This window comes from Pristis pectinata, chromosome 9 (assembly GCF_009764475.1).
Source record: "Pristis pectinata isolate sPriPec2 chromosome 9, sPriPec2.1.pri, whole genome shotgun sequence".
In the NCBI taxonomy this organism is placed as follows: domain Eukaryota; kingdom Metazoa; phylum Chordata; class Chondrichthyes; order Rhinopristiformes; family Pristidae; genus Pristis; species Pristis pectinata.
The window spans coordinates 73,248,455-73,262,174 of NC_067413.1; the positions used below are offsets into that span (position 1 = coordinate 73,248,455).

The 13,720-nt window shown below is 39.6% G+C and overlaps 1 long non-coding RNA gene across 1 annotated transcript in view; it reads left to right on the forward strand.

Moving 5' to 3' along the window:
- Nucleotides 1-13,720, forward strand: part of LOC127573993 (uncharacterized) — a 93,719-nt gene that overhangs the window by 44,148 nt on the left and 35,851 nt on the right. Inside the window, exon 2 of the long non-coding RNA XR_007956856.1 lies at nucleotides 12,772-12,818. This is a non-coding gene — a long non-coding RNA (uncharacterized LOC127573993). The remainder of the gene's footprint in view (nucleotides 1-12,771; nucleotides 12,819-13,720) is intronic.

Sequence of the window (13,720 nt, forward strand, 5' to 3'; positions counted from 1 at the left end):
TCCTGGATGAATGTGAATGTGGACCTTGTATCCAAAAATGCCTCTGTATGAGTTGGTGAAAGGATGCTCACACCATGCACAAGCTTCTGCAGACCAATGGTGCTTTACCGACGCAATATATCACAGCCCAGTTGTACTGTGATCATAGCCATATCAGCTAATTGGCCACAATAACTGGCAGTTTACTCTTCAGTTCCATGTACTGGACTGTGCATGATATTCTCCCAAGAATCTGCAAGACTCCCAGGAGTACACCCTTGGTAATGAGCCTAACCAATAGAGCATTCTGCACCCATGTCAAGCAGCATCTTCATAGGATGACCATTTATTATAACACTGACCTTGTAATCAGCTCATTAATTCTTGGGTCTGGCTGGTATGCTTATGACATCTGGTCTAAGGAGTGCCTCTACATGGTAACTTTTCACCCTGGCTATATTAATCTTTCTCAACTTTTGGCTCTGGTAATCCTAGGATTTCACACTGAAGTCACTTTTTGTGACCACATGGCATGAAGCTTTGGACAAAGGAGGGGATCCTGCCATTGCTGTCGTCCTTTGCTAGTCCCATGTCTGCAGTCCAGAATCGCACTCCAAGCAAAACTACCTCAAAAGTCATTTCCTATCGGCTATTTTACATGCTCCATGAATGATAATTTCATGGAAATAAATAGTTTTGCCTTCCAGTCCATTTTCAATTAATTTTGAGATTGGTATGATGGTGAGTCCTTCTTCAGAAAACTTTCCTTGCATCTGCACCCACATCTTTGATCAGGTATCTTACCCGATGTAGCAGACTCTCCAATATTCAGAATTCCCTTCCCACTGGGACTCCTTTGTCTGGCCCCTTACCCTCTCCAGATCTTTCACTGTAAGCTGAAGGTGTGGTGGCATTAGCTGACTCCATCCTTGGTGTAACTCTCAAGATCCAGCCATGTTTCCTCAGGCCCGGAGCGATCTCATCCCCTCAGATGATCCTCCCTCCAGGCTCATTGCTTCTCAATTCCACATTGCTTGCTTCTACCCATTTCTGGCAGTCTACCAACGGGATCAGTGTAGTAGTCGTGAAAGAAAATACATCACATGAAACTTGCTTCCTCCTATCTCAACTCTCTCTCTCCTTGTCTAATTTCCACATCCATGACTATTCTCATGTTCCCTGCCACATTAGGGCAGTGTTCCGTCCTTACCCTTCTTCTTTTCACCTTGGATTTCATTTCCTTCTGTAGCCCTAACCCCACCAGGGTGGCTTTTGGCTTTTTGCTGCTTCCTTGGATGGAAACCCGGTAGTCCCCATCTACCTCTACCTGATGGAACTCATTTTCACAGCTTCTCTTTTGATTCCACTCAGTTCCTCCAAGTAAAAGTTTTGCTATTGGAACCAATGTGGTTTCTAACTTTGCCTACCATCCCTTGGGATAACCAGAACATTCTTCATTCTGTTCCTGACATAACGCTCCCACATCCCTTTTTCCAGCTCATTGATGATACGAAATTGTAGGAAGAGGTAGAACAGTACTTAGTGTAGTAAAAGAAAACTCGTCAACTCGATGTTTCAAAATGCTGAGAATAATATTATCTATGCAGCTTATGTGTCAAGACAATTCTGTCCTTAGACTTCTGACAAAGACATTTGGGAAACAATGGTGATGTTTACTACAGGAAGTAATTTCGATATCTGAAGTGAGATGCATCTTGAGAAAAGGAAGAGATGACCTTACCTTGTGCCATACTTGGGAGTGTTCATTACTGACACTTTCTCCAAAGTAAAAAATATTCTATTTTGCAGCACTGACATTCCTTGCATTACTGAACATAAAAAAATACAAATTTTAAACAATAGAGGAAAGGAAAGGTTGATAGGTCAACGTTAGCTATGTGTAAACAAGCTGTGTTACATCAAGTGGAAATGATTATATATCACTAATTTTTGCTTTATTGTACCATCCAAATTGAGTCCAAACAGTATATAGTGTCAAGGCAAAATAATTCCTTCTACAAGTAAAATAAATCTGAAATGACTTCACTGAGATCTATGAACAAATATATGGAATAATTTGTAATACAGGCTGGGTTTTGCAACTAAGTTATCCCACACCTGAAAATATTAACCCAGTACGAAACCTGAAATCTGCCCATGTGACTATAGTTGAACAAACATTAGGAATGAGTGAGTCAAACTGCAAGGTCAAGCTGAGCTTGGGTTGATCCAAAGGATTGAGTTGGCTCTCCTAAACATTATTTGAGCCAAGATCATAAAGCACAACATTCTGCAAAAGAAACAAAAGAAATTGCTTTACTTAGTGCAAGTTCTTTTCCCATTTAATAACATAAATTTTATTTTTCTAATTTTCTTGTATTATACTTCTGTGATCTTCTTGGAATATTTTCATGTACATTTTTTTTCTAAGTTACTTCTTTATTTAACCTTATCTTTCTCACTGACCATTTCACTTTCCTATATTATTCTGTCCTTGCTTTCACAAGTTTAAAGTGAACTGGAGAACCTGCTGAATCTCTTGATCATCTCAGGTTGGACCAATTTTTATAAGCACCTGCAGAGAAAGGTAAAGACAGGTGGTTATCGTAAAATCTCTCACTGATCCTTCTCAGCATCAAAGCGACTATTCTATTTTCATGAGCTTAAACGAAGGCTCACAGACCAGTTGGTGATGAATGACTGCACAGGTGAGCTCAATATGCCCCTCATCTGCAAAACTATGACAAATTATTGATGAGTATCTACCTTGCACCACTATAAATTTACCTGCTGTCCTGGGGCAATGTATTTAAAAATAATGAAAATGTTGTGACTTTTCTATTTAGCTAGTTACTTGAAAACAACTGGTCATGTGCTACAGATGCAAAAGAAGTGTCCTAATTCAGTTGGAATTTCTGATGCATGGGGAAAGGGGCAAGGAGGAAGCTTAATCATTTTTCTGGCCCCATATAACAGTTATCTGAAACAGTAACTGTTTCTCTCTGGACAGATGCCCCCTCATCTGATGAGTATTTCTAACATTTTCTGTTTTTAGTTCAGATTTCCGCCATCTGCAATTTCTGGCTTTTCAATTTCAGGAAATAAATTCTATCTGCCACAAAACAAAGGAAATTTCAGAAACTGCTGTGGAATAACTCTGTACAAAGTATTGTGGTGGGTAAATATAGGATACCATGTATTACTTTAGGAGGTAAAGATTACGCTTGCTGCTTGATTGGGTGTATTTGCAGGTGTATTAGAATGCATGTCCTTCATTTTTGGAGGCAGATCCACATATGGATAAACATTATCAGCAATTTTCAGAAGGTCAAAGTGATGCAGGCAACCACCTTGTGATAAAATTCACTAGGGAATAGTAGTTACTCTTACAAAAAGTTATGTTTGATATGTCACAGTGATTTCCCCACAAAAGCCTAGAAATTAAGACTGACAATATTAATAGACCATTATTAAAGTCTCCTTCATAGTATTCTTGTGCTCAACAGTTGAAAATAATATCAGTTAAAAGAGTGGACAAAGGGACAATAGAACTCCGTGCTTGGTCTTATTGTCACAGAGTCATAGAGTTGTACAGCACAAAACAGGCCCTTCAGTCCAATTCATCCATGCTGACTGTAATGCCTATCCATGCTAACCTATCTGTCTGCATTAGTCCCTCTACATCTTTCCTATCTAAGTACCTGTCCAAGTGCCGTTTAAACATAATTGTATCAGCCTCTACCATCTCCTCTGACAGCTCATTCCACATAACCACCACCCTCTTGTGTGAAAAACTTGCCCCTCAGATCTCCTTTAAATTTCTCCCCTCTCACCTTAAACCTATGCCATCTAGTTTTAGACTCCCCATCCCAGAAAAAAGACTCTGACTATCTATTCCACTTATACCCCTCATAATTTTGTAAACCTCTATAAGGTCTTCCCTCAGCCTTCTACATTCCAATGAGAGTAAACCCAGCCTTTCCAATCTTTCCTTATAACTAAACCCTCCATTTCACGCAACATCTTGGCAACTTTCTTCTGCACTCTCTCTATTGCTACCACACGCTTTATGTAGCGAGGCAAACAGAACTGTGCAGAATACTCCAAGTGTGATCTCACCAATACTTTGTATAGTTGCAAATGACATCCCAACTCAATGCTTCAACCTATGAAGGTAAGAATACTGAATGCCTTCTTCATTACCCTTTCCACTGGTGTTGGTATTTTCAGGGAGCTATGAACCTGCACCCCAACATCCCTCTGTACATCAATTCTCCTGAAGTCTCTGTCATTTACTGTGTATGTCCTGTTAGTATTTGATATCCAAAAGTACTTCAACTCACACTTGTCTGGATTAAGTTCCATCTGCCACTGTTCTGCCTAACTTTACAACTGATCTATGCCTTTCAGTATCCTTTCATGAACTTCTTCACTGTCTACTACTCCACTGCTTTTTGTGTCATCAGCAAACTTACTAATCAGTCCACCTACATTCTCCTCCAAGTTACTTATATATACTTGAGAAACAAGAATGTTCCCAGCACCAATCCCTGCGGCACACCACTGGTTACAGACTTCCAGTCAGAAAAAAATACCCGTCAACAATTACCCACTGCCTATTGAGAAGGAAGTAAAGACTTTTGCATATAAATCCTTGGAATGTCCCAAAGTCAGTGAATTATTTTTAAAAATACAGTTGAATAAGGTGCTAAATACTGTATCAAAATCCAAAACTTGTTACCAACTCCCTACCTCTTTTTTTTAAAATAAAAAGGCTTGGATTTTTTGATCAGTTGTGAACAGCCACTGTTCTGACAGATGCCCACAGAATTTTTTGCAGGATTTGCACATACTTGCTGTCATCAGGGGTCTGATCCAGCATGAACAATGGCAGACAATAATTGAAAACTGGTGTATATACAGGACATCACAAGTCCCACCCATTGATATGCCTATAAGAGGATGAGTAGCATAACCTCATTTTCTCTGCCAGGATCCTACCTGAATACGCAAATCCAGTTCTTATTCCGGTTGCAGGGCCCCACTGGAATTGCTTCAAATGCATATTGACTAACTTGAACTGACATTGAGGACCCAATCAGTGTGGATACCTATTGATCAATGGTAACAATTAAATGGTGTTGGACTCTAGATTGATTTAAGAATCTTCAAGTCAGCATGAAGCAATCACTTCTCTGCTGATCTGATGTCCATGGTAAATTGAGATTGATCATTGGTATTGGTATTGGTATTGGTCTATTATTGTCACTTGTAGCGAGGTACAGTGAAAAACTTGTCTTACAAACCGATCTTACAGGTCAATTCATTACACAGTGCAGTTACATCAAGTTAGTACAGAGTGCATTGATGTAGTACAGGTAAAAAAACCAATAACAGCACTGAGTAAAGTGTCACAGCTACAGAGAAAGTGCAGTGCAATAAGGTGCAAGGTAACAACATGGTAGATCGTGAGGTCATGAGGTCATAGGTCATAGTCCATCTCACTGTATAAGGGAGCTGTTCAATAGTCTTATCACTGTGGGGTAGAAGCTGTCCTTAAGTCTGGTGGTACGTGCCCTCAGGCTCCTGTACCTTCTACCCAATGGTCCACGGTATGTTGAACTGCATTCAATGGTATGATGTGTTTTGAAATCACAGCAGTGGTGTGATCAAAATTGATGTGAAGTAGATTGCTGGTGTACCTAAAGTGATCCAGAAAGAATGAGTGTAATTTGGGCTCATATAGAGTTAACATTCAGTCAGATTCAGTTAGGTTAGCAACTTGACTGTGTGGCAGTGATTTCCTCAACAAAGGGGATTTTCCAGGAGCCTGCCTCTTCATGTCACTATTAGCTGCTGTTGCTATGGTGTAACGTTGACAATCAGTCAACGAAATACAGGAAGAGCTCTGATTGGATGCTGTGTTTGGCTTTTGTCTCTTTCAGCTGTACTTAATTTCCTCACATTGTGACACAGAGGTTCAGTCTGGAGGTGGGGAGAGACATTTACTTCTAATAGCCAATGATGTCATTACAAAAATTAAATCTGTGTACTTGCAAGTGGAAAGAGTTATTGTATTTCAAATTATATTTCATGTGTAACTTAAAGATGGAAGATATTCTGTAATATGCATAAGTTTCTGTGTTAAAATTAACAAAACCAGTATCACCACAACAATGCAACTCAACTGACTGTTAAGAAGGATTGGAAATACCCTAGAAATCTGTTCTTGCTAGAAAGCAATTATATATTAAAATAATACTGCACTGGGAATGTCTGACAGTTTGTTGTGCATTTCTTTCATCAGCACACTTCACACACTGCTATATATGAATAAGTGGGTCATTTTGTGAGGTATGCACTATTAATTGCTGGCAATTTTGGGGTTGCACCCAAGATTATGATTAAACCTGAGCAATAAGGCTGGACCCCTTATAGATGTTCAATTGCATTTGCCATAAATCATTGAACAGGCTGGTTGAACAAGTGGCAAACTGGACACAGAAGTGGATACTCAGCTGCTCCAACAATGATTTGAAGATCATATGGCAGAAGTGGCAGACACCCAGTGAAAGTTAAAGGAGAACCAGGCAACCTTCCAAACCTATTGGACTCTGCTGTATGACAAATTAAAATATTTGTCATTATTGCTTCTGGATTTACCCCCTTGACTTCCGCTGCAACAGATTTCCAGCAAAGATGTAATTGTATATCTCATTTATAATAGCCCATTAATGCTGTAAATGCACTTATAATGAAATGCAATATCGAAGTACTAACTTAGAATTGATTCCTTCAGGTTTGTCCATAAAGAAATTAAAATGACCAGGAACTGAGGGTTTTAGTAACAAAACTATGGACACTGACGGCCATATTGTTCATATAGTTTACACATACATAGTGTATATGCATATGTTATAGCTCATTATTTGCTTTTGGCATCTCCATCCTTCCCTCACTAACATGTTTTCTGATCACTGGGATAACAGAGTTACAAGAACTAGATTAAGAACCGGGCTGAGATATTTAGCCAAAGCCTCTCTCAAATAGTTGCAAAAGATCTCTTGGCACAATTTTAAAGAGATGTGTAGCTATCCCTGGTGTCTTCATCAATATTTATTCCTTGCCCTACATTTCCAGTACAGATAATCTACTTACTATTTCATTCCTGTTGGTAGGAGCTTCTGAGGGCAGTGATTACAAACCACTTCAGTGGATGTAATGTCCTAAACTGAACTGTGGCAGTTATAAGAGTAGGGTTATCTTTAAGAACCGAGTGCTCCATGTGTTGTGACTGTTGATACATTGTTGTGCCAGACACAGCTGCTAGTTGAGAGTTTCTGCCTTCAGTAAAGGATGTTCTTTCGGTAGCTTTACCTCTGTTATTTGCCCTTTCAGACAGTAAATAAGAGTTCACAGGTACTCTATTCACATTGAGTTTGAGATATTGCTTCCTGAGAAAGGTGCAAGGCAATGGTTTAGGTAGAAGAAAATGAAGAATGTGTTTCTCTAAGCAAAGTACTGAAAATAGACAGTAGATGTGTCTGAAAAGTTCGGCGAATGCTGGAGATACAAGCAGATTGAGCAGGTTGGCTCTATGCCCATTGGAGTTTGAAGAACGAAAGGTGATCTTATTGAAGCATACAGGATTCTGAGGGGGATTCAATGAAGTGGATACCTAGAAGATGTTTGTCCGTGAGGGAATCTAGAACTGGGGGCATATTTCTAGAATAAAAGGTCATCAAGCAAGGGACTTTCTTGTCTCAAAGAGTTGCAAATCTTTGTAGTTCTCTACCATGGAAACCTGTGGAGGCTGTCATTGAATATATTCAAGACTGAGAACACACAGTCTTGAATATAGACATTGCAGGTCATTGCAGGGCATGAGCTGCCGCTGCTCCTATTTCTTTTAAGTTCCCTGTGTTGTAATATAATATTCTTTTTCAATTGATAGGGAATGAATATTGAGTTCTGAAGTTGATACTTGCTTCCATATACCTATTGAGGTTTGCCATGAGATCTCCATCAGCAATGACTGGAATCATAAAATCAGAGAATAATACAGCAAGGAAGGAAGCTGGTCATGGTTGTGTAAACTCTTTAGAGTTATTTAATCAATTTCACCCCTCCTGTTCTTTCCCTAGAGCCCTGTACTCTTCTTCACTCTGTACATATTTACCTAATTCCCTTTTATTGGTATATTGATTCTGTTTCCACCACACTATCAGGCTATCAAAATAAGGTGTATGAAAGTTAGATATGAATTTCCACTGCTAATTGAAAATTTTGCAAGTGCAAAACAATTAAATTAAGACAATTTTACGCAGATTAGAATGAAGGCTAATATAATATATGTGGTTATAAATTTTCTGTACTTATAAATCTGATCTTAGTAATGTAATCACAAAGATTGGCAAAGAGCAGTTTCCTAAACACATCACTGATTTATTGTGTTCAATACCAGACCCAGCTATTGATTTCTGCACCTAACTCTGGCTCCACCTGAAGAATTCAAAGATAGGTTGATCTCAGAAATGTATTGATCAGAATTCCCTGTCGCCAGCTCAGTGTACAATTAACATAGTGTGCATGAAGCCACTATTGTATATTAAGACACAGACATTGCCTGAGGTGAAAGGTTAAATGCTAAGCAGTGGAGAATTCAGAAATATTGCGATGACTAGGTCTTTGGAGCCACAAAAGGTCACGGCCACTGGTGGTGAGTTGCTTTCACAGAGTACCAATGTGATTCACCAGCAGACTTTTCTTTCAACAAATCTGGTTTCTAAGCTGTTCTATGAGACCAACTCCGACTCTAATAGTAAATATTTACCAGTCCCAGGACTGGGTGAGTGGATTACTCCATTTGATGTATTCAAGCCTTAGAACTTTCCTGGACCTGTGACTGACCTGCATATGTTTGTACTGTATGTTTATACAACCCACCTGGATTTGCTCCAATTTGGTGTTGGGTCTCAGAGGAAGAACTTGCCTGAAAACCAAAAGCTTTTTATCAGGTTTCAAATTTCATTTGGACTACTGCAGTTAGACGCAGCATTGTAAAGTTCAGTGAGACATCACTGATCACATGAAAATCCATTAGAAGGTTATAAAGTCTAAATGCTAATAGAGAAATGGCAGTGGATGATCTATCCCCTTGGACTTTGTTACCTGAAATCTGATTAGAGGAATGATTCCTGAAAAACAGTATGGAATAAAATAGTTTAGAGCTGGCAGTGCAATGTTGTAGATTTGCTGCAGTTAATTATACATTATAATTATGTCAGTATGAATCTTGAACGGCAAATATTTAAAATCAGAAAGAATTTAAGCTGCGGCATTTATAGGTCCAACTGATTGCACAGGACCTCATTAGCAGCAGTTCAAAAAAAACAAGTGCTTAAGCATACTTTTCTGATTCCACAGTGCACCCTTATTTTTCTGACAGGCTATTTAGGGATGAATAGTGGGCCCTGTACCGACCTAACCATAAAAAGCAAGAGATGAAGAGGCATAATAGTTGCCAGTAATCAAAGCAGTAGAATCCTGTGCCAAGTAAAACAAATTGCACTTTACTCAGGCAGCATATTGCTCCATATTGTTTGGCTTTGTCTTACACTGTCCTTGATATCTACATTTTGGTCTGGGTCTTGCAGAGTTGTGACAGAAAAATAATCAGTGTTTGCCACTTATTTTCCCCACAACATTGACAACAGCTTCATAACTTTTTGACTGTGGATTTCCCATGTGGCAGGGGAACATAGATTCATTGGCTGACACTCAATGTTAGAAAATCACCAGAAATCTATGCTGGTCTCAAGGGGGTGAAAGTGGTTTGGCCCATTTGTGTTAATGGAAGGGAAATGCTGTGAGAGCCTTAAATTAGAATTTGGCATTTTAATGAGTTTATAGATATGTGATGGCCCACAGCAATTCATGGATCATCAGTTGTGAACTGCTAACTCTGTCCTGAATCTGTCTGATTTAGCATAGTGCAGAACTTCAAGACACAATGGAAGCTGTCTTCAGTGTGCAGATCAGATTTAGTGTTTACTTTATCATGGACAAATGCATTTGTGCCAGGTAACTTACTGAGGGTGAGGCCAAGTCAGTTTTCTCCTTGTGCTAGTTATCTTCTGTGTCCTTTGGTCAGCTTGGTCATTGGTGCTGCTACTGAGCCATTTTTGCCATTGGACAAAGAAATTCCCCACACAGACTACATTTTGTGTTCCTACTACCCTCAGTGCTTCATCCAAGTACTGCTGCATCGGCTGAAGGAGATTTTTAGGTGGGAGTCAGCCTTTACTTGATCGAATATCATATGATTCTTTGGGGTTTGGGTCAATGGTGTACTCTCCCAAGCCCACTCTTTCTTAGCTGTTTACCCCTTTGCCTTCACATCTAGTGGATCAACTTTGACTGAGGGACAGGATATAATGATTTAGGTGGAATATTGGGTGATACTGTGAGAATGACTATGTCATGCTGATATTTATCTAGTCTATGGGACAGCTTTCCCAATTCAGCTGTCATCTCTAGGTTATTGAAAGGAAATTATTTGGCTTGGATGTGGCTTTGTTTGAGTGCCACAGCAAGCCAAGAAGTGGCTATCAGGTGACTAGGGCTAACCACTGACAACATGGGCGATGACTCCAGTGTATGCCCCATCTATATTTTTTCCAATATGCTTATAAGTAAAGACAAGCTGCCTCTCAAAATTTTATAGAGCAAAGCTTTGGCCTTGCTGCAATAGCACTTCTGCCGCTTGAACTGCTCAAGAGCAGCTCAGTAACACTGCTGCATGGTTCATGGTCTGTTGCAAACTGCGCATTATTGTCATCACCAACTTGCACCCAAGCAGAAGGAGTCCAAAGGATTGCAATCTTCTGGAATCTAGTCAGGATAAGGCAGCAATGATCATCCCTTTGGTGATTTCAGGGTAGGAGAAGACAACCCAGACAACACCTTTCTGTTGGGACTGTGCATGAGAAGCTTATCCAACTGCAGCAGCAGTAATCACACCTAACTTCTCTATCACCAGGAATCTCATACCCTATCTTCACTCTGCATTGGCTTTTGACAATAAAAAAAATAAAAACTACCACAAAATAAGCATCCCTATCCCAATTTATATAGAATCCAAGCTAAATATCACACAAAAGTCTAATTACCTGCCCGCTCCTTCAGTGGGCCCTTACAGTATATGACCTGTTTGCCTATGCAATGTTTTCCCAGAGGCTGGGGGAAGGTTGCTGACTTTATAAAGGAGATTGCAAATGGCCTTGGAGGGCAAACTAGAATTCTGGGTCTAGAATTCCCTAATACTGATTCCGTCACCTTGACATGAGCGGCAGTGATCTGAGCTAGGTGACTGACAGGCAACGCCAAGGCATTGGCAATTTCACGTCATATAAGTCAGTGACAATAAATCCGATTCTGCTTCATCGGTGGGAGGAGATGAATCTTTCTTTCTGTAAAAGGACAGCAGGCTCGTGCTCTGTGGAGCCCCTGTCATTCTTCCAGTTTTGAGAGATTAAAATTATTGAGCTACCTAGAGCTTCCTAATAGCAGAGTCTTTGCTAAGATGCCACTAACTGTATCTCCAAGTAAAATGTAACATGCAGCCTTGTCAGTGATGGAAGATGCGCAATAAGGCAACTGTATTGAGTAACGCTTGTAATGGTATCATCCAGAGGGTACCAGATTCCTAACTTTAGTAAATGCTGCCATTTATGGGTCCTGAAACAAATCTGCACAAGCACAAGGAACACGCATGGATCGCCATTCTGCTCCACACACTAGTTTTCATAGGTGCCAGGTGCATGAGATCTAGGTGACCACAATGATTCAATTTTTAAACTCTGTCCATGCAACAGGCACTGTGTATTAATATTGGAGTTCAACCTTCTGGCTGGAAAAGAATAATCTTCCTTTCCATATCTTATGAAAGGATCTTTAAACTTTGAGTATTAAAAGATGCAAAGTAGGCAGCAAGTGTTGATTGCATCATTCTGAGCATTCCCTTTTATAATGAACCCATCTCTGGTGTTGCCTGGCTGAATTCTATTCTCGCTTGTTAAAAAAAGTTACAGGCCAACTTTTGGAGACATTTTCATGTGGTCTTAACCTTTTTAAATTTGGAAGAATGTTTCTTGGAATGTAATGCAATCCACCAGATACAAATAGCATATTTTCTCACATTAATTTTGAGTTAATTCTTAAACTTTAAACAATTATTGTTAACAGTTTGCCTTTTAAAACATTGCACCTTTAAACCTGTGATTACTGCTACAAGTTCATCATGGAATCTTTCAGATTCCCGCCAGTATTGAGAAGCCTACGAAAAGTGCATGACAAATAGACAAATGGGAGACCAAAAGTTGTCAGCTCCCAGGGAATCCACAGCATTGTTTAATGGATGGAAGTGTTGTGGGAAGAAAATTGTATACAAATGATAGTATTTATCAAAAGCAAAGCAAAATTGGAAATAACAGCAATTTACATTAATATGGCACTGTAACATGGAATAAATGGTCCAAGGCAATTCACAGAGGAATGAGGATAAAAAGAACACAGACCAAAGAAGGAAGGTGGGCAAGGTGATCAAAATTGAACCACTGGATTCTGTACAGGATGTTCTTCAATATTCCTTGGTTTAATGTGTTATAAATCACTGTTTGCTGAGGTGTTATCATCTGTAACTGTGCAGACAGCAATTCTAAACGTTCTTGAAGCTTTACTAATAACATTTCAATCTTTTTTAAACCCTACAATTTTTCATTTTTCTTGCAGGTTCAGAAGGATGGGAGCCCAGCAGAGGCGGCCAAATTCTGAACAAAGTAAGCAACCTGAAACATTAACTCTTTCTCTCCCCACAGATGCTTCCTGACTCACTGTGCATTTCCAGCAGCTTCTGTTATTTCACATTGTCAGCATTTGCAGTTTTTGATTTTGGGCAGGTGAATGAGTTACTGAGTATATGTTTGCAGTTATTGACATGGTTGTTGGATTGAATCTGACCTTAATCTGATTTTAGATGTGATAAGGATGTGTTCTCGTATATTTACCCAAGCAATGACATGCCTTCTGCCAAGAATTGGATTGGAGTTTTCTTCCAAGGAATTGTTTTAAGAGCAAAAAGCAAGCTGCTGGAAGAATTTAGTGGGTCGGACAGCATCTGTGGAGGTAAATGGATAGTCCTGTAATGGACTTACGTTGTAAGGTCTTGTCCCGAAATGCTGACTACCCCTTTGCCTCCACAGATGCTGCTTGACTCGCTGAGTTCCTCCAGCAGCTTGTTTTTTGCTCCAGATTGCAGTAACTGCAGTCTCTTGTGTCTCCAATTGTTTTAAGAGCATTTTATCTGAGTTCTGTTCTGCTCAGACAACAACCCTTAGTTTCTAAATTTAGAAAGATGATTCTATGCAGGAAAATGCTCCAGCCTTGATGCACATCATTTTAAAATTACATTAGAAAAATATAGAAAACATTGTTTAAATTCAGTGAATAAACTTTGAAGTGATATGGCATAAAATGATTCAGTTTGAATTCATACTTCACAGCTTGGGACTGATGTCATGTAATGTAAACGGAACAGGGCAGTGAGGGGAAGTAAACCACTGTGAGTAAACCAGTACTCCTCCCAAAACCAAGTGAGCCACGGAAGGCAGGTCTAAGTCCAGGACAGGTTTCCTGGTGCCGATGTAAACGAGGTATCAGTGCTGTGCAGCAAGGTCACTTT